Source organism: Schistocerca piceifrons, chromosome 3, assembly GCF_021461385.2.
Source record: "Schistocerca piceifrons isolate TAMUIC-IGC-003096 chromosome 3, iqSchPice1.1, whole genome shotgun sequence".
In the NCBI taxonomy this organism is placed as follows: Eukaryota; Metazoa; Arthropoda; class Insecta; order Orthoptera; family Acrididae; genus Schistocerca; species Schistocerca piceifrons.
In genome coordinates, this window is record NC_060140.1 from 625,997,771 (window position 1) to 626,016,845 (window position 19,075).

Here is a 19,075-nt window from a genome sequence, read left to right on the forward strand (position 1 = left end):
ACTTGAATCTTTTGATCTTTGCAAAAGAAAACTGAAGTGCTGTATTGAAAAACAGTAAAAATATGACAATGATTACAAGCCGGACATGCAGCCTGCCCGTTATCGGGTGAAACAGCAGTATTTACTACCGCGCTGGACAGTCTATCTCATTAAAAGCCCTTCTGGACCACATGAAAATATATAAGCGCCATTTTTGACAAGAGTGATTCAATTAATCAAAACAGATGACTTAACTTTTGATCTGGAAGCTGTATGTCGAAAGGTTTGGGGTTAACATGCGCACCTGTGCTTATAAGTTAAGCACATTAACAAACAATATACAAGTGATTAGGCTTACTTCAAAGCAACCAACCTTTCAATTTCAATCGGCAATCGAGGTGCGACTGGATTCCAACCCGTTCCTTCTGACAATTTTATTTTGACTAAAGCCCTGGTGACATTGGCTGTTAATATTTTCAAAGTTAAACTGATTGTTAGTTATTAAGACCGTTCAGAAGGAACGTCTCACTTATTGCATGAGAACTCTCTCTGCGGAGCCACAAGATCCAGCTAAAATACACTAATAATGTCCCAGTCTTTCAAACGAACAGCTTAGTACAACAGGTTGTTCAGATAATAACCAACGACATTCAATTACAATCAAAGAATTGAACCGGTTAACAGCTAAATCCAACCACAAGGTCCCTCTTTTGTTTAACGGCAAACTGTGCCTTAGTATAACAGTTCCAGCTATATTTACGACCAAGAGCTGATTAATTAGAACATTAATGATCGGGTACAAACCAGAAAGGAAAGGTTATATAACAGCGGGACAACTAGTGGCTTAGTACAATACCACTGCCCATATCTACGACCAAAGAGCCGACCGAGTACAACTCGGTTGGTCGGGTAGAAACCAGAAAATAATAAGCGGGGCAGGTAAACAATGAAACAAATCACCACGATGATCACAGAATGTTATTCCTCTTCGTCAGAAGGCAGTTCCATGGATCAACTGTGCATCGCAGCGGTTACTGAGTGGTGCCGATGACAGCCAGGTAGAAGGGGGCAGCCAGGCCACGAGCGGTCATCCGACATGAATGCTGCCAACCACCCGACGGGATTTCGGACCGCTGTTTGTAGTCGACGCTGACTCCGGTTAAGTACTGCGGTATCTTCGCTTTGCGCAGGCCCTCCTTGCGCAGCTCGTGGCTTCGGCAGCTCGAACCTCGTGACCACCCCTTGTCACGACGCTACCGCCAATCCGCAACTTCGCGTCTCTCATGGGTCAGCGAATCCCGTACATATATCGGCAAGCAAAGACCTAAGAACACAACCCACAGATACCAACTGTTCCTCACAGTTATTGGCGATGTGGCCGCAAGAGGTATAGTCGATACTACACATGAGCCAGTAGCGCTACAAACTCAATGGCGCCACGGCTCACATCACGTACAATCACCAGTCACATTAATGTGACCACCTGTCGAGGTCCTGGAAAACCACGGACTGCTGCAAGGCATGCAGCATAAGAGACAAAGAGGATCTGGACAGTAGGAGCAATGATATGAAGCCATGCAGACTACAGAGCCATGGAGAGCTATGCTAGGTTCCTCGTCTGAAGATCCATGGCACTAGCAGCAAAATCGAAGTGGTCCTACAGGTTCGCGACTCAGTTTGAATTCGGGGAGTTTGGTGATCAGTGGAGTACGGTATACTCAACTGGTGCTCCTTTTTACAACTCGGTACTGTGAGCTGTGCGACACGTTGCATTTTGCCCAGGACAAAGAAACTGCATCTAGTGGTCGACGTAGCCCGCAGGGATAAATGCATATTTGTTTTTATCCATTGTGCCTCCCAGAATGACTATGTTCCACAGAGGATGCCATGAACACATTTCCCATACCATAGCACTCTCTCCTCCAGGCTGTCCCCCTTACGATTATTGCAGGGTTTGTTTTCAGACATACATGTGTAGTACGTGTACCACGGAATAGTGACGGTGCGCGAGGCATGCAGGAGAAACAGCCATACAAAACTGATGTTAAATATTGCGTCCTGAATGGTACGAATAGTCAATGACCACCTTCATGAAGTTAACAAATCATAAGTTGCCAGTTCGTGCATACAATGAGTAAAATTCGTAACCATTCAGTTGGCCCAACCGCAGTTGTATAGAGACATTTAAATAAATAAATCTAGTAATTACTCAGTTGGCCAATAAGGCAGTTTACGCTTCAACAACTTAGATGAGCTGAAATTAAAAGAAATTAGAAGGAGAGCTGCAGTAGGCTTGCAGTATTTAAGACACAAATAAATACATTGACATGCTATACAACCCCATCTTGGCAAGGCGTAGTGGGCTTCACCCAGCTGGCAGTTTGGCCGGCCTGCTCTGTCAGTTTATTTATTTATTTCATTAACAGAACAAAGTAGCCCACCACCTTGAAATGTAATGTGGGTCAGATGATTCTGAATTCAACAGCAAAACACTTCTCAGTATCACAATGTTATTAGATGCACTTTTTAAATAATATAAAGAACATAATATAAGAATTTTTCAAAGTTTACAGCCCAACTGAGTGCTTATGAATTGTTGAAGTGGTTCTATACAATTTGTTTCTGCCTAGCTGATGAGAGTGTAATTTATACATGCAAATATCAAAGAGAAATAAAAAGAAAACTGTAATACAATGAGTGCCATGAAAATTTGCGATATGCAGAGGGAAGTGATATACTGTTTCTGTATGTGTAATTTATCCTATGTAGCATGTTGGTTGGTAATGGCCTATTTCTATCTATTTCAGGTGACAATGTCTCGGTAGAACCTTGAGGTATTCTAGTCGGAAATGGTTTGTGCTTGCGTATGTTTACTGTGGTTGTGTGTATCGGTATATTACGGGGATTGTAGCAAGTCAGAACACTACATGACCTTCAGCAAGTGTTTGCTTGTCCTATTGTTGATAGTTGCGGTATATTTTATGTGATACCTTAGACACATACACATGGTATTATACAGATTAACTACTGACTGCGCATTTGATGCATGGAACACATGAATTTTAATTTTACATGAGAGATACACTGATGTTTGTAAATTTGTTACTAGGAAAAGAATCTAGTTCGTTGTTACTTGAGTACATTATTCCTTGTCAGTCCAGAAAGAACCGCAGCGCCGGTAGAAAGGCCAAAGGTTACCCAGTTAGACACAGGTCACTTCTAGTCAGGCCTTGGACTCTTCGGCCAAAGAAATTTGATAGTACGTGTCATTCAAATCCAAAAAATAACGAGAACCCCTAACCCAAGAGAAAGAACCATGTAAATTGGGAAGCAGAATTGACTCCAAGATAATCTTTTGATTAAGAATACAGCAATCCTCATCTGGTTGGAATCCCCTTCCATTATTCTATGCTACGAAAAATGTAGGAGAGGCATCTGGCGACATGGATGGCCATATAACTACCTCTGTGAACATCGTTTTAACCAACTTTCACAGCACCTTCACCTTAGGTGGGGACAAAGAATACGGTGTTGTCTGAGCGCAATCTGATCAAACAAAAGAATATGAAATTCAATAGAATTTGTTGGCCCTAAACTGTCAATCAAGACCTCAGGAAAACTATGAAACAAGTCTAGCAGGACCTAAGTTTGACTTGGTCGCAGTGTGGATGAACCACTTTCATAAAAGTTAACCACAAGTACTGGAGAGAAAAATATTGTAAAGTGAGTCAAAGAACTGCTTGAAAGGACTGTAAAGCCATATAATGATAATCTAAATAGAAAATGCCATGTAAGGCAATACATTTCAAATTAAAAAATTAGAATATTCAAACGATATCATCTAGCATAAGGTAGACCAGTACCTGGACAATGATTAAAATTAACTGGGTTTATAATTTTGCACTGCAATGAGCAATGCCTCAACCACTGATCACAGCAGCACAAAATTAATTTGGAAATTACGGCATATATAAGGCCTCCAGATCTTACGGGCTATACACGAGCTTGGTCCATAGATTAAATTAGATTAGATTAATACCTGTTCCATAGATCACGAATACAACACTTCGTAATGATGTGGAATGTGTCAGGTTAATAAAAGATGTCTCTACAAGATATTACATTACACAAAATATTTGCATGACACTAATGTTTAAGTTTTTTTCTCCCTTAATTTATACCTAAAAATTCAGCCAATGAGTACAAGTGGTGATCTAGAAATTCTTTTAATTTATTTTTAAATGTTGGTTGGCTATCTGTCAGGCTTTTGATGCTGTTTGGTAGCTGACCGAAGACTTTTGTGGCAGCATAATTTACCCCTTTCTGTGCCAAAGTTAGATTTAACCCTGCATAGTGAAGACCATCCTTTCTCCTGGTGTTATAGCTATGCACACTGCTATTACTTTTGAACTGGGTTTGATTATTAACAACAAATTTCATACGTGAATATATATACTGTAAGGTTACTGTGAGGATACTGTGAGGATACTGTGAGGATCCCTAGATCCTTAAATAGATGTCTGCAGGATGACTGTGGGTGGGCTCCAGCAAATATTCTGTTTACACGTTTCTGAGCAATGAATACTTTTCTACTCAGCGATGAATTATCCCAGAATATGATGCCATACGAAAGCATTGAATGAAAGTAGGCATAGTAAGCTAAGTTACTGAGACTCTTATCACCAAAAAATGCAATAACCCTAATAGCATATGTAGCTGAACTCAGACGTTTCAGCAAACCATCAATGTGTTGCTTCCAGTTTAAACTCTCATCAATGGACACAACTAAAAATTTTGAAAACTCTACCTCAGCTACAGACTTCTGTTCAATGTCTATATTACTGGAGTTGTGCCATTTACTGTACGGAACTGTATATACTGTGTGTTATCAAAATTTAAGTGGAGTCCATTTGCTGAGAACCACTTAATTTTGTGAATAACATTATTTACAATTACATCACTTAGTTCTTGGTTTTTGGATGTTATTACTATACTTGTATCAACAGCAAAAACAACTAACTTTGCATCTCCATCAATGTGGAATGGTAAGTCAATGTATATCAGGAACAGTAAACGACCTAAGACCGAACCCTGTGGGACCCCATACTTTATAGTCCCCAGTTTGAGGAATCAGCTGTTGTTTTAACATTACATGAACCACTTATTTCAACTTTCTGCATTCTTCCAGTTAAGTATGAATTAAACCATTTGTGTACTGCCCCACTCAAACCATAATGATTTAGCTTATCTAAAAGAATTCCATGATTTACACAATCAAAGACCTTAGAGATCACAAAAAATACCAATGGGTGCTGTCCAGTTATTCAGAGTATTTAATATTTAATCAGTAAAAGCGTATATAGCATTTTCTTTTGAAAAGCCTTTCTGAAAACCAAACTGAAATTTTGTTAGTACTTTATTTTTACAAATATGGGAGGCTACTCTTGAATACATTACTTTCTCAAAAATATTTGATAGAGCTGTCAGAAGAGAGACTGGGCGATAGTTGTTGACATCCAACGTATCCCCCTTTTTATGCAATAGTTTTACAATGACATATTTCAGTCTATCGGGGAAAACACCCTGCTCCAAAGAGCTATTACATACGTGGCTAAGAATCCTAGCTATGTGTGGGGAACAAGCTTTAAGTACCTTGCTGGAAATGCCATCAATTCCATAAGAGCTTTTACTTTTCAGTGACTTTATTATTTTACTGATTTCAGAGGGAGAGGCTGGTGGAAATGCAGTTGTTTGAAACATCACAGGTGTGGCATCTATTAGTATCCTTGCCTCTTCTAGTGAAGATCTAGATCCTATTTTCTCCACAACACTTAAAAAATGATTATTGAAAATATATTCAATTTCTGATTGTTTGTTAGTACACTTGTCATTCAGTTTTATGGCACTAAAGTCTTCCTGTGCTCTTGGTTGCCCTGTTTCCCTTTCAATAATATTCCAGAATGTTTTAATTTTATTGTCAGAGTTACTGATCTCAGACATGATACACATGCTTCTGGACTTTTTAATAACTTTTCTTAGTACTGCACAATAGTTTTTATAATATTGAACAATTTTGAGGTCAGTACTCCCTCTTGCTGTTAGATACAGTTCTCTTTTACAGTTGCAAGATATTCTTATTCCTTTAGTTAGCCAAGGTTTTTTATATTTTTTCTTGGAATTATGTTTAACTATTTTCTTGGGAAAACAATTTTCAAATACCCTTAAAAATGTATCGTGAAGTAAGTTATATTTCAAGTTTGCATCGGGTTCCTTACACACTTCATCGCCGTCTAGCTGCTGTAGGCTTTCCCTCAAGTTTGAAATATTTGTACTGTTAATTGAAGGCACTGCTTTGAAATTCTAATTTGATATACTGCATGGAACTATGTCATGCACTGTAACTATCTGTGCACTATGATCTGAAAGACCATTCTCAACAGGATAAGCATTTATGTCCTTAAACTTATCTTGGTCTATAAAAGAGTTATCTATCAATGTCCTGCTGTTCTTTGTTATCCGAGTAGGAAAATCAATGACTGAGCTCAAATTGAAAGAACTGAGTAATACTACAAGGTCATTCTTCCTATTACACTCTTTCAGGGAATCAACATTGAAATCCCCACAAATGATACTTTGCTTCCCCCTGTCTACAGATAGCACAACAAAGCATCCAAGTTTTCTAGAAATAGCTGGAAATTCCCTGAGGGGGACCTATACACTGTTACAATTATGAAAGTGCCATCATTTGGTTTTAGTTCAGTGGCACATGCTTCCATATGTTGCTCTACACAAAATTTTTTAGTTTCTAAATTTTTTACACTATGGAAGCTTTTGACATAAATGGCAACTCTTCCTCGCATCATATTATCTCTACTTACATGTGCAGCTAATTTGTACCCACTGATGCTAATCTTTTGCATATCAGTGACAATGTGATGCTCAGACAGGCATAGTACATCTATTACATTCTCAGTTTCTGTATCTTCTAAACAAACCAGAAGCTCATCAATTTTATTCTCCAATCCCCCAATATTTTGATGAAATATACTAACATTATTTTACACTTTACTTTTGTGAGTATCTTGAACTTTAACATCTTTAGTACTGGCCTGGCTGAGTTTCCCAGCTCGACACTGTACGAGATCCTCAGAAAATTATAGTATCAACAAAAAGCAACTGCAATAACCTCATGTAATGAAAACTAACATAATATCTACCAATATAAGGACAGGGGCAAGCATAAATGAGTTAAAGTGAAACGCATTTTGGAGTCAAACCTTCAGCGCAGAAAGGGATAAGGCCAGAACAATACATTATTCCTTTCAACTTAAATAAGGCCGGGTCCGAGAGTAAGTGGCTGCATGGCTTTAACAGTGCTAGCGGCGACCTGGCAAGAAAAAATTCACCTCGAATGATATGGCGGTTTGCTGAAGATGTACTGGAAGAAGCAAATGTGACATGTTGTGGAGGAGCTTACTAGATCTATCTCGTCTTGCGGCAGACTACACAAGTAGATGGAAAATAGCGAGCGCATTGACAGCTTTGCATTTGAGAAGTGTGGACTATATGCTTCACATATCATGGTGACAGATAGCAAAGAAGTAGTTCATTATTCCTGCGGGAATTTTTGCAGGCAGTGATTGTGCACATCACTCCAACCATTAGCGAGTGTACAATAGACATTATTTTGACTTGAGAGACATTAATGTTCTACAGAATGCATGAAAGTTGAGACTGAGTAAATACAGTCAAGGCCACAGTAGGGAATTAGGGTTTCAGATCCAGCATGGAGACAATGCCATTTCAGATCCCGATTGGTAAAGTACCATCGCGCATTAGGCCAAAGTAAATGTTGAGTCGAGATTTTGCTCACTCCAACCTGCGTACGCTTTGACGATTGAATATCTAAAGCTAAGATACTAACCTACCCTCACATTGAATACATGAGAGCTTTTTCATTGGTTTAAAAGGTAAATTTACTCTCCACCAACTTAGTACATTGACCAGCTACGATATTGTAGAAGTAAATGTAATAGATGAAGAATTTTGATCATTCTTGCTTGTGATGACAATTTCGTTTGCAAAGATGACGATTTAATAATTGCCAATTCAATGTCCAAGAGTTAAATATTTTGTTATTGAGTGTTGAAAGTAACTGAACATGATTGTTGTGTATCACTTGACCTCTGAAAGTCCAGTTGATAAATTATATGTAGAATGAAAAAGGAAACGGCTGTTTGTCTTTCTAGAATAGATCCCAAACTTTCACTTTTATTAATTCATGCAGTCTAGTTACGTGACACCAGCATTTCTAATTAATTTGTTATGATCCGCACCTAATATTAGCTACCTTACAGGGACAGATTCATATTTATATAGAATATCTGTTGAACACTCTGGGCTTGAGGAGACAGTTCAGATGTTTTTTTCCATTTGTACACTATTTACAATCGCATCCCAGGAAAGGGCCGATACTGACATCCTCCACCACCGAAACTTTCGTATTACAAGAAAACTCACCAATACAACAACAAAAGTTTAAACGGCTAATGTGGGGAGGAGTTTTACCATCAACAGTCCTACAATATATGCTTATGAATTTTTAATTTGGGAGCTTCAAAATGTGCTGGTATCTGGAATAGCATGGACGACTCATTAGCAAAACATTACATGAGCCCAACGGCAACACAAGGGCACATGATTTACATAGGGAAACGTAAGGGAGAGAATTGTTCTTCATCTCTTACTTTATTACATTGCCTCAGCGACACTGATCTTGTACCACGTCGAGTCATCATCTGGTGTCAGCCATTAGGAAGGGCAAAATATCTCTGCCGACCACAACGATAACAACGTTCTTAATGACCGACACATTCTGGAGTGTAGTTGGCGAAAGTTTGATACGACGCCCTCTCGCAGAACCTCCTTTGGAAGGCTTGCTGAACATTGTCCGCAAGGGTAAACAGACCATCCAAGTCGCTATAGCTCACGGGTCTCTCAGCAAACAGAACCCTGGAATGATCCTACAGCTTAATTCCTTGCAAGATATTGTTAGCAACCTCAGACACAGCAACGGCTGCCGTACGTACTTCACGAATGTAGTGAACTACATCCCCATCCCTTTCTGAACCTGAAAGACAGTAATTGACTATGTCACTCTTCACCCTAATGGACAAACGCCCCCTCAGAACTCTTAAGGACCCCTTTCCCAAAACGCGTTCACAACTTCGGCCACGGTACCCTGACACAAAGGATAGATCAGCTGGGAAATGATTTCCAACAATTTCCAGAGAACCCTGATGTGCTCCTTTTGTTTAACGGAAAACGATAAGAAACTAACACCTGCTGCGAGTGGGCAGTGAGGCGTTCTGTGCTACGAAACTGAAAAAGATTGGGCAATTTAGCAAATCTCGCAGAGAGTTTCTCAATATCATCAGTTCTGGAGGACGGGAGAATTCCTGATCTTCATTAACTTCGGTTTCCTTTGGCTCACTCACCACCTAATCGCACTCTCACTCTAAGGCTCTCAAACCAATGTGAATATTGGCCACCTTCGTATAAAGCCAGTCTATGTGGATTTGAGATGAATATTAGTGAGCACTGTCTCTGTATCTTCTGTCGGCCGTAAAGAATGAGTAATTTGCGCCAGCAAGCTAAGTTTTGGCACGGAATGGAAGACTAGTTTTCAGGAACTGAAGGGCTTGTTGAAACTCAGACACGTTCGCCTATCCTATTCGCTCCGTCGCCTCGCGGACTGGCACCCACACAACGGCCTGAATTCGCATCTGTAGTTATGGAACGTCTGCATCCACGGTTAAGCCACGCATGCGACTCTCGTCCTTTAGCTGTTACCTGCTGAAACGGCTCTCACCGACCACGACTCTAGGCTCCATGTGGAACCGAATGGACCGGGAACCCAAATTTTTAAACAGCAATTGTGTCAAAAACAGGAAAGATGCAGTTTTAAGCTGCAAATAAATGTAACACGAATGATGCTCAATGCATTTCAGTCCTTCGCCCCAAAGACAAACATGCTCTTGCTACCAGGACGGCACACAGTACTCGCGTCATGCTGCTTGTGGTAGGTAGGACATAGTTAAAGGGAGACTGAATATCATTCATGTTGCAAGGATTCTCTTTATTTTAACCGGGCTCACTACGTAAGATTTATTAAACATCTACTGGAAAAAATACCTCCAGTTGCACAGACCACTAGGAAACAGAACAATTTGCAATTATAAAACTACGCAAGACTGATTAATATCAAGCAGATTAAATACAATATTGAAAACTGTAGTAGTACAACAAAATGGGTAAAAAGTTTTTCTCGAAAGAAAGTTTAAGATTTACTATTCGAAACAGAAGTATGCTCCTCAAAAAATCACCATACCAGAATATTCGCCTGATAGCGGGGGTGTGCAGAGAACGCAAATGAAATAACCTTACAAAGTCGGTGTTAAATATTGCGTCCTGAATGGTTCATATAGTCAGTGAGAACCTTCATGACATTAGCAGGTCATAAATATAGTGTTTAGACACGCCAAAGGCCAACAGTACACACAAGGATTAAGATTAATAAACTTTCCGTTCGCGAAGCCACATTTGCATACTAACATTTAAGTAAATTAATCTAGTACCTACCCAACTGTCCGATTAGCGGTTAACGCTTCAACAATTTCGATGAGCTATAAGAAAAACTCAAAATGAGAGCAGCAGTAGCCGCACAGTGATTAAGACACAAATTAATGCATCGACGTTTTATATATCGCCACCCCCACCATGGCAGGGCCTAATGTGCTAAGAAAGATTAAGGGGGTGCAGGACCACCTGCACCCGGCTGGAATTCGGCCGGGAATGCTCTGGGCTCTGCTTTCGGGCGCTGCGCCTGCTATTTCAATTAGGCATATTTCACCCGCTCAACACCAAAAGAAACATAAATGGTAGCCTGATTAACAGAGACATACGGAATTTAGTACAGGAATTGGGCCATGCCTCTACTACAGGTCGAACCCCTCCGCATGACAATGAAAATGACGGCAACAAGAAAAACGAGTACACAATTTTTCAGTATGTTAACGGAGACAGATAATCGAAATCTAATGTGGACAAAATCTGAATACAGTTACCAATTGAAGTTCGACTGCCTGCAGTAAACTGTACACATCTTGCACCACATGAGCGACGAGTAAACAAGTAACCGCCACGAGGACCGGGGCACTAAGTCTTAATACAACGCGATCGGTTGGTTGGCAAAATGCTGCCTCACAGCATTCAGAACATAACATGCTCAGTAACATTACAGCCACGTTTAAGATAGTAGCAACAACCGCAAAATAAAATCATCATTGAGAGAGACTTAATAATTACGGCTAATAAGGCCCACCCCTACAAACAATAAAAAACAGACGTGGTAGTATAAACACCCAAAGAGACAACAGATGAAATTGTGCGCTCCCGGAATAGTTCATGAAAGACGTGACACGTGAAATGAACACTCTTAAAATCTAAATAGGCACCGCCACAAATCAGGCGCCTTATAGCTAATAACTCTCAGATTGGAGCATTAAATAAAGAAACAATTTCAGTAGTTTCAGGGGAGGGGGCACACAACTTTCCTGCTTAGAGACAGAGGCGGGATCAATAATCAGAAGTCTGGTATGGAACCGGACTCTAACCTCGAACATGTAAGCAGATGACTACGTAACAGTCGCAGTACTGGGACAGGAAATAGCAGTTATAGCTGTGGTTATTACCTCACTCGCATCTGATAAAACTAATCAGAAACTCACCAGTCGTGTCCATACAAAGAACCTAGGAAGGACAGCGTGGAGCCGACACAAAACTTCCTCACAGCCGCGGTCCGCCGTCCGTCTCCGAAACCGGCCGATCGCTGAAGCACGCAACACGCTCTTTCCCTGGGTGGGTGCCCCAAACATCCACAGTCTTAGTCTTACAGCCGACCGCAAACGAGGTAATAATGGTTCGCAAGCCAGGAAGCTATGTGGGAGTCTCTTCCTGGTATCGCTACTATGCTCAGAGTCTGCAACAGTTATCCGCCGAACTTACACAAGACATGATCTGCCCGTACACTACTCGCCTCGTCACCAGGTTCCAACTCGGCAGTCTTGCCCTCACGGTCACTGGCTCGTGCCTCCGATCTCCACGGGAACCACGCCCTCCTAAGTCTAAGATGTTCTACTAGAGACAGTGGCGCGATCTAGCGTAGGTGCAACGCTTCGGAACTTTCACGATGACATCCCTTCTAAAGGCTTCTTACAACACCCACGGATTCTACTCTTGCAATTGCGTTTAGTACTTCAGATGTTATTGTAGCTTCGGTAACTACCTCCTTAACAACCGCTAGTGACCTCAGATGCTGCGTAATGGATAAAGCTCGGTCAAATGTGAAGTTATCGTATAATCTTGTTTGCATCTTTTCTATTCTGTCAACCTAATTCTTGCGAGTGATAATAATACTCAAAAACACGGTCGCCAGCCAAAATGACGAATCGATTGACGTTATTCAACAAATTCACCAAAGTTGGTCTTCAGCATATTTTCATACCTATTAAAACTTCTTACCTTTTAGTAATTTCTATCACTGAAGGAACAGGCTAATGAACGTATATTGCCGAATAATGGCTGCTTTCAGAATAGGACACACGCACACACTTAAAAAGTTTTGATCCATGGAAACAACGCCGAAACGACAATATTACCTACTTACGTTTCTGAAAGTGTATCAGCAACACTGCCTCTCAAAAATGTTTATACACAATAAATATTTTACGATACTTTTGTAAGTATCGAAATGATTGTAAATGGTTTTATACTTGGTTTTTCTGAGTTTTATTGAAATACTTACTTTACGTAATTTCTAGGACAGAAGGTTCCAATAACCGAGTTCACACACTAGATAGAACTGTTATTTATTTTATGTATTTTCAATACAATCTACAATTCTCTACATTTACTTTAATTCCTGCACTTGAGTGGTAATTTAAATTTACTTTGAAAGAAAACACTCAGTTCCGCAATATTGTTTCACACTAATGGATTCTCGGATTGTTTCTCTTGAGTATAGATAAGGATCTCTACTTGGAACACTTTAGGTTAAATGAGTCGTTTTGTGTTTATGAAACAGGTAAATGACTATTGAATAAAACACACAAAAACCTGTCAACCCAGCTCGTATACAGAACTACAGACGGTTAATTTGAGTATTGTCGTCGTGAGCACAGTTGCTGGAGATTTAGGTGCTTTGAAGGCACGTACCGTCATGCAGCGACGGATATTATTAATTGTCTTCGTGGCGTCGAATTGTGCGACTTATATCAGTGCGATTATGAGTTTGGCTTTCCTGGGGATCTCCGTCGGTCTTTCCCATCCATGAACCAACACTCGTTGATGGCGTAATTTTAAATCTCCTCCAAAGCGTTGCAAACAGGTACCTTAGCACTTACCCTACACTCACGCCTATTGAGCAGTTAAACTTTTGCTTTTGTTTAAAGAATACTGCGGAGTACAGCGCGCATCAGCTTTCGTCACCTGCCTCACTGCCTGCCGCCTTCGGATACCGATACAGACAAAAGTGAGCTCCCATTGGTCGAGACACACTGTTCTCCAAAGTACACTGCTAGCTTACACATCGTTACTAGGCAGAGACCTTATTACTTTGGGTCTCGATTGATTCAACATGGTTGCGGGATCGAAAATGTGTCTCTTCTTTCCGACATATCCGAAACAGCAGACACCACATACTTAATTAATGTGAAGATGACCAAGTGATCACTTCATGTAGATGCATCCCACCCTGCAATTCTCATGGGAATCAGCAGTATGTCCCGAGGAATGTGGGTAATGGACAAGGGGACTACATTAGTAGTGTCTTGATAGACTGAGAATTTGGGTCTCACGGGAGGCATGAACGGGTAATCTGTGCAGTTGCAATGATCGTTAAGCCCAGTTAGAGCATCTGCCTAGTAAGCAGGAGATCATTAATCGAATCAACTTTCTCAACTGATTTAAATCAATTTTCATTAGCAGCAGATGCCATTAATTCCTCGTGCCTTCATTACATTTGACTTGCCGTTAAATGATGTCCATAGATTGATAAATTACAGCCCAGTCGTATGTTAAACATTTCATTTCCTCAAAACTCGATTACATTAACTTAGAGAATAATGTCTTAAGAGTGCCGAATATAGTATGAACGTCACGGAAGTAATGCTCAACCACTACTGACATTTTTGAATGAATAAGACCAGTGTAGCGTTGATGAACAGTACAGTTTTCTCGTATGCAGGCAGGTAGCCGTTCTACCTAGGATATTACGTAGTCTAGCAGAAATGTATAGATTAAATTAGATTAGTACTCGTTCCATATATCATGAATACGACACTTCGTAATGGTGTGGAACGTATCAGGTTAATAAAGGTTTTCGATACAAGATATCACATTACACAAAATATTACATGACACTTAATATATTTTTTATTTTATTTTATTTTTTGGTGGGGGTGGGGGAAACTACCCACTTACAATATCCCAAAATTCATCTAATGAGTAGAAGGAGTTGCCATTAAGAAATTCTTTTAATATCCTTTTAAATGCTATATGGGTATCTGTCAGAATTTTGATGCTATGAGGTAAGTAACCAAAGACTTCTGTGGCAGAATAATTTACCCCCTTCTGAGCCAAAGTTACATTTAACCTTGAGTAGTGAAGATCATCCTTCTCCTAGTGTTGTAGCCATGTACACCGCTATTACCTTTGAATTCGTTCGGACTGTTAATAACAAATTTCATAAGTGACTATACATATTGTAAGGCTACAGTGAAGATCTCTAGCGTATCATTCGTTCCAGATGAGGAACAATACTGGCTCAGTACTGACTTGAACTGATTGATACTTTGGGATATAATGGGGAGCTCATGATGTTTCATCAGGCTCTTACGCAAGATTTTGCAATACAAGTACTGTAGCTACAAACGAGATCCTGACCAAGAATACTAATTACCCACCGACCTCAAATTTCATTCATGTTATTCAGGTGATTTAAACTTCCTCAAAGTACAAGGGCCGTTCAGCCAGCAATGCAACAAATTCTTTGTCGGACAGTTTCGGTTGAAAAAGTGTGGAATTTGTTGTGGGACGTAGTAGGACTATAGTTTCGTGAAGTTCCGATAGGTGGCGGCGCTATATGTATCCTTCAAAATGGCGCCTGCAACGGAGTTGCCTTCCAAGCACAGAACTGACATTGAATTTCTTTTCGCTGAAAACCAGAGCATTGCAGACATCGATTGGTGCTTACGGAATGTGTAATGAGATCTGGCAGTGAACAAAGGCATGGTGGGTCGCTGGACGAGGCTTCTGCCATCATTACAACAACGTCAAAGCTGAACTCCCGCTTACCGGCTGGTCTCACAAAGCTGTGACTCCTGCAATGTTGACACTTGCGGACGTTTCCATATGAGGTGGTCGACGAATCACAGTCAGACACCTTGATGCTCAGCTGGACGTCTCTGTTGACAGTTCTGACACGCTCGTCCATCAGTTGAGGTGCTCAAAGGTGTGTGTCAGCTGGGCTTGTCGACGCCTAACGGAAGACTATAAGGTGAAACGGGAGACCATCAGTGCAGAACTGTTTGCACGTTTCATGCTGATCGTGACAATTTTTTGTCGAACATCACCACAGGCAATGAAACAATGGTACTTCACTTGGAACAGGAAACAAAACTGCCATTCTTGGAGTGTCATCTCACTACCTCTCCTCTGAAGGAACAGTTCAAAGCCGCACCAACTGCTGGTAAAGTCATGGCGGCGGTCTTCTATGAATATGTAAGAGTTATTCTATTTGAAATCTTACCTTGTGGAGGATAGATCACCTCTTAATTGTACTGAGCTGTCATTAGGAAACCGAAAAAAAAAAACGAGTTTTGCTTGTTAGTAGTCGTAAAATTTCAAACGAACTTCTTTTTCTCCATGACAACGCAAGGCCTGTTTCCAGTCTGCGCACCCGAAAGTAGCAGCTCACAAAAACTTCACTGGACTGTTATTCCTCATCCACCGTGCAGCCCGGATCTCCCACGTACCAAATTCCACCTCTTTGACCAATGAAGGATGCACTACGCAGATATGAGGAAGATGGGAAGGTTATTGATGCAGCAAGACGTTGGACTGACGTCGACCAATAGAGTGGCATTATACAGGTATACACGACATTCCAGTAAAGTAGCCTAAGGCCATCGCATTGAACGGAGAATTAGTTGAAAAGCAAGGTTTATTAACAGATTACCTCAAATTATTACAACCAGTAACCTTTCCTTTAATTTGTAGATTTTTATTTTCCAGTAACGGTTTTAAATAGCCTATAGATTCATCATTTCATGGTACATATGTATTGCATGGTTCCAGCATTGTTCAATAAATTTGTACACCAGATGACAAATCGCTTCGACGTTCGAAAAAGGCAATGGAAAATAAAAATTGAATAATTAAACGTAAGGTGGATGGTTGCAGTAATTTGTGGAAACATTTATGCATCACTGTCTAAGTATTTCACTTCTATAATGGGTAAACGAATTACAGAGTTTTGTAGCCAAAATAATATGGTGTATTGGAAATCTGCATAAAACCAACTAGCTTTCAGAAGAGAATGTTTCATTACTTGTGGAACGCCCCTCGTATTTTATAGCTCAGTATTCCTACCCATAGGTAATGTCAATGCTTATGGTATGAAACGTCCAATTAGAAAAATTGTATAAGACTGTGCTGAAACTGACACACAATATTTTTTAACGTAACGCAGTCTGACTTTCAATAATCCCTACAAGAGAATGGACCTGACTAAATTAACCTATACGTTTCACAAATCACTTACCTCACAAAAATCTTCGTTACTCAAACTACTGCAATACAGCGAGCGCCAATACCGCTAGCTTAATAAAAGATTAAAACTACTGAAGGCACTAATTACTGATAGGCATAGTTAGCAAATGAAAGATTTTGATAGAGAACAAACAATGTATTTACCTTAAAAGTGTTCAAAAGTCATAATATATATAGCAGTTCATGACATCCATTCTTACAAATGTACTGTTTCTGATAGACACACGTCCAGATCATCCGCTCTCAAAATTCCACCATTTCTCTCCCCACATCCACCACTGGTGGCAGCTCACTTCCAACTGCGCAACGCTATGTGCTGTTCACATCCAGCTGCCCAACACTACAATGGCAGACAACAATGCAAATTAGCCACAGACTGCACACAGCCCAGCCAGTGATTTTCATACAGAGCGCTACGTGGCGTTACCAATAAGAAAACCTAAACAGCCTACTTACAATGGCTTATTGATAACGGTTTTAGTTGTACTGAATAGTGTTGTCAATGGTAAAAGCTGTTGTGTATTTAACATTCAGAATATCACTGACGATTTTAATGCTGGTTACGGATTTCGTTGTAGTTTTGTATAGAAGGAAGTACCCAAAACGGGAACCACATTTTATTTCGGATTTTTAAAATAGAGAACATGGTAACAAATTATATTATAAAACAATGTAATATTTACTTTATATTGTAATTCAAAATTGAAATTCAATTGCAAGAAATTAAGATGAAAATTATTACGAAGGAAAATTATTTTCAAAATCAAGACATGTGTATATAATATAACATTTCCTAGAAGGTTGCAGAATTTCCACGTGGTTTCGTTGCCCATAATAACTGCTACAGGTACTTCCTGTAGGCTTTATTTCAGGCAGTATTGTTTTGTGACGTTTAAGAGAAAGTCTAATGCACATCTTCCCAGAAATTTCTTCTTTGAAAGGGTATTCAGTATTTCATCTTTCTGAAAATTTAACGGTCATTGTTCACGGGTCATTACAACTAGACCCAAAGAAAGAACATTCATAGCAACGTAATGCTAAACGAGCTCTACTTCTAGAACTTTATATAGTAAGTCTGTCTCTTTTTATTTTTCTATTTCAATTTGGACTTGTTTTTGTAACATTAAATTGTTTACTGTCTGTCTTCCAAATAGTCTTCTCTTTCCGCACAGCATCATTAGATTTAGTGTTTCTACTTCTTCTGATCACGTCACCCCATTATCCCCTGGGAAATGACAAGGGAATAAAAGTGTGTGATAATACAGACTGACTTTAAACACAGAAAACTGAGGGGTCTGGTTTAAGTTGCTGAAAGAGGTCCAGTTACTAGAATACTGCCTACACATTGTTAGAAGGATAAAATTTTATCGAAATATCTAAAGCGAATGGTTTACTCATAAAAATTAACCTTGAACGTTACTATTCAAGAACACATATCGGCTGAAATGCCTACGTGCTGTTGTCTAGGAAATTTACAAAAAAGTACTACAATGTAAAAACTTTTCCCATTGTCAAGACATATAATTACAAACTGGTAAGTACGAACAGCAGGTCACCCCACTACACGCCTTAGTAGTTTTCACACTCGGATCCACTAGAGCTCATGACAAAGAAGAACCAGAAGAACACTACTTAACCATACAGTAGAACTGCATGGCCTCTTAAAAAGTAGGGTCAGCAGTTCAGGTTAGAGCACTTCCCTGTAACGCCAAGAAGCAATATATAATCTGTAAAAGTAAAGCTGCCTTCTTTCCTGATGTTGGTTTTTTTATACCTCAGTGCTTTGCTTGATATAAAACTGCCCTTTTTTCATCCCCATCTTGGAAATGACTTACGCAGCCATTGTTGACAACTGACGTCACGTTTCAAGTACGACACAGCTTGGCGTTTTTCTTGTCAAAAAATCATTGATAGAGCAGGAAGTAGCAGTAAGCGTTACAAATATTCTTGAGGTGAAAGGAGATTAATTCTGGCTGTTCCACACTCAGTCTCATCTACAGTAATGTTAAAAAACCCTTCAATGACCTGAAATTTATTTTATTGTTCTGAAATTTGTTATTTTTTTTTAATTCTTTCAGTATCAACAGGAATTAAGTCCCAATCTCAATACTTCCGTTTTCTTCTTTTTTTCCCATTTTATCAGTAATCTCTCATCATCTCTCACCATAGCTGTTTCGTTTTTCACTAAGAAACTTATTCATTTCCG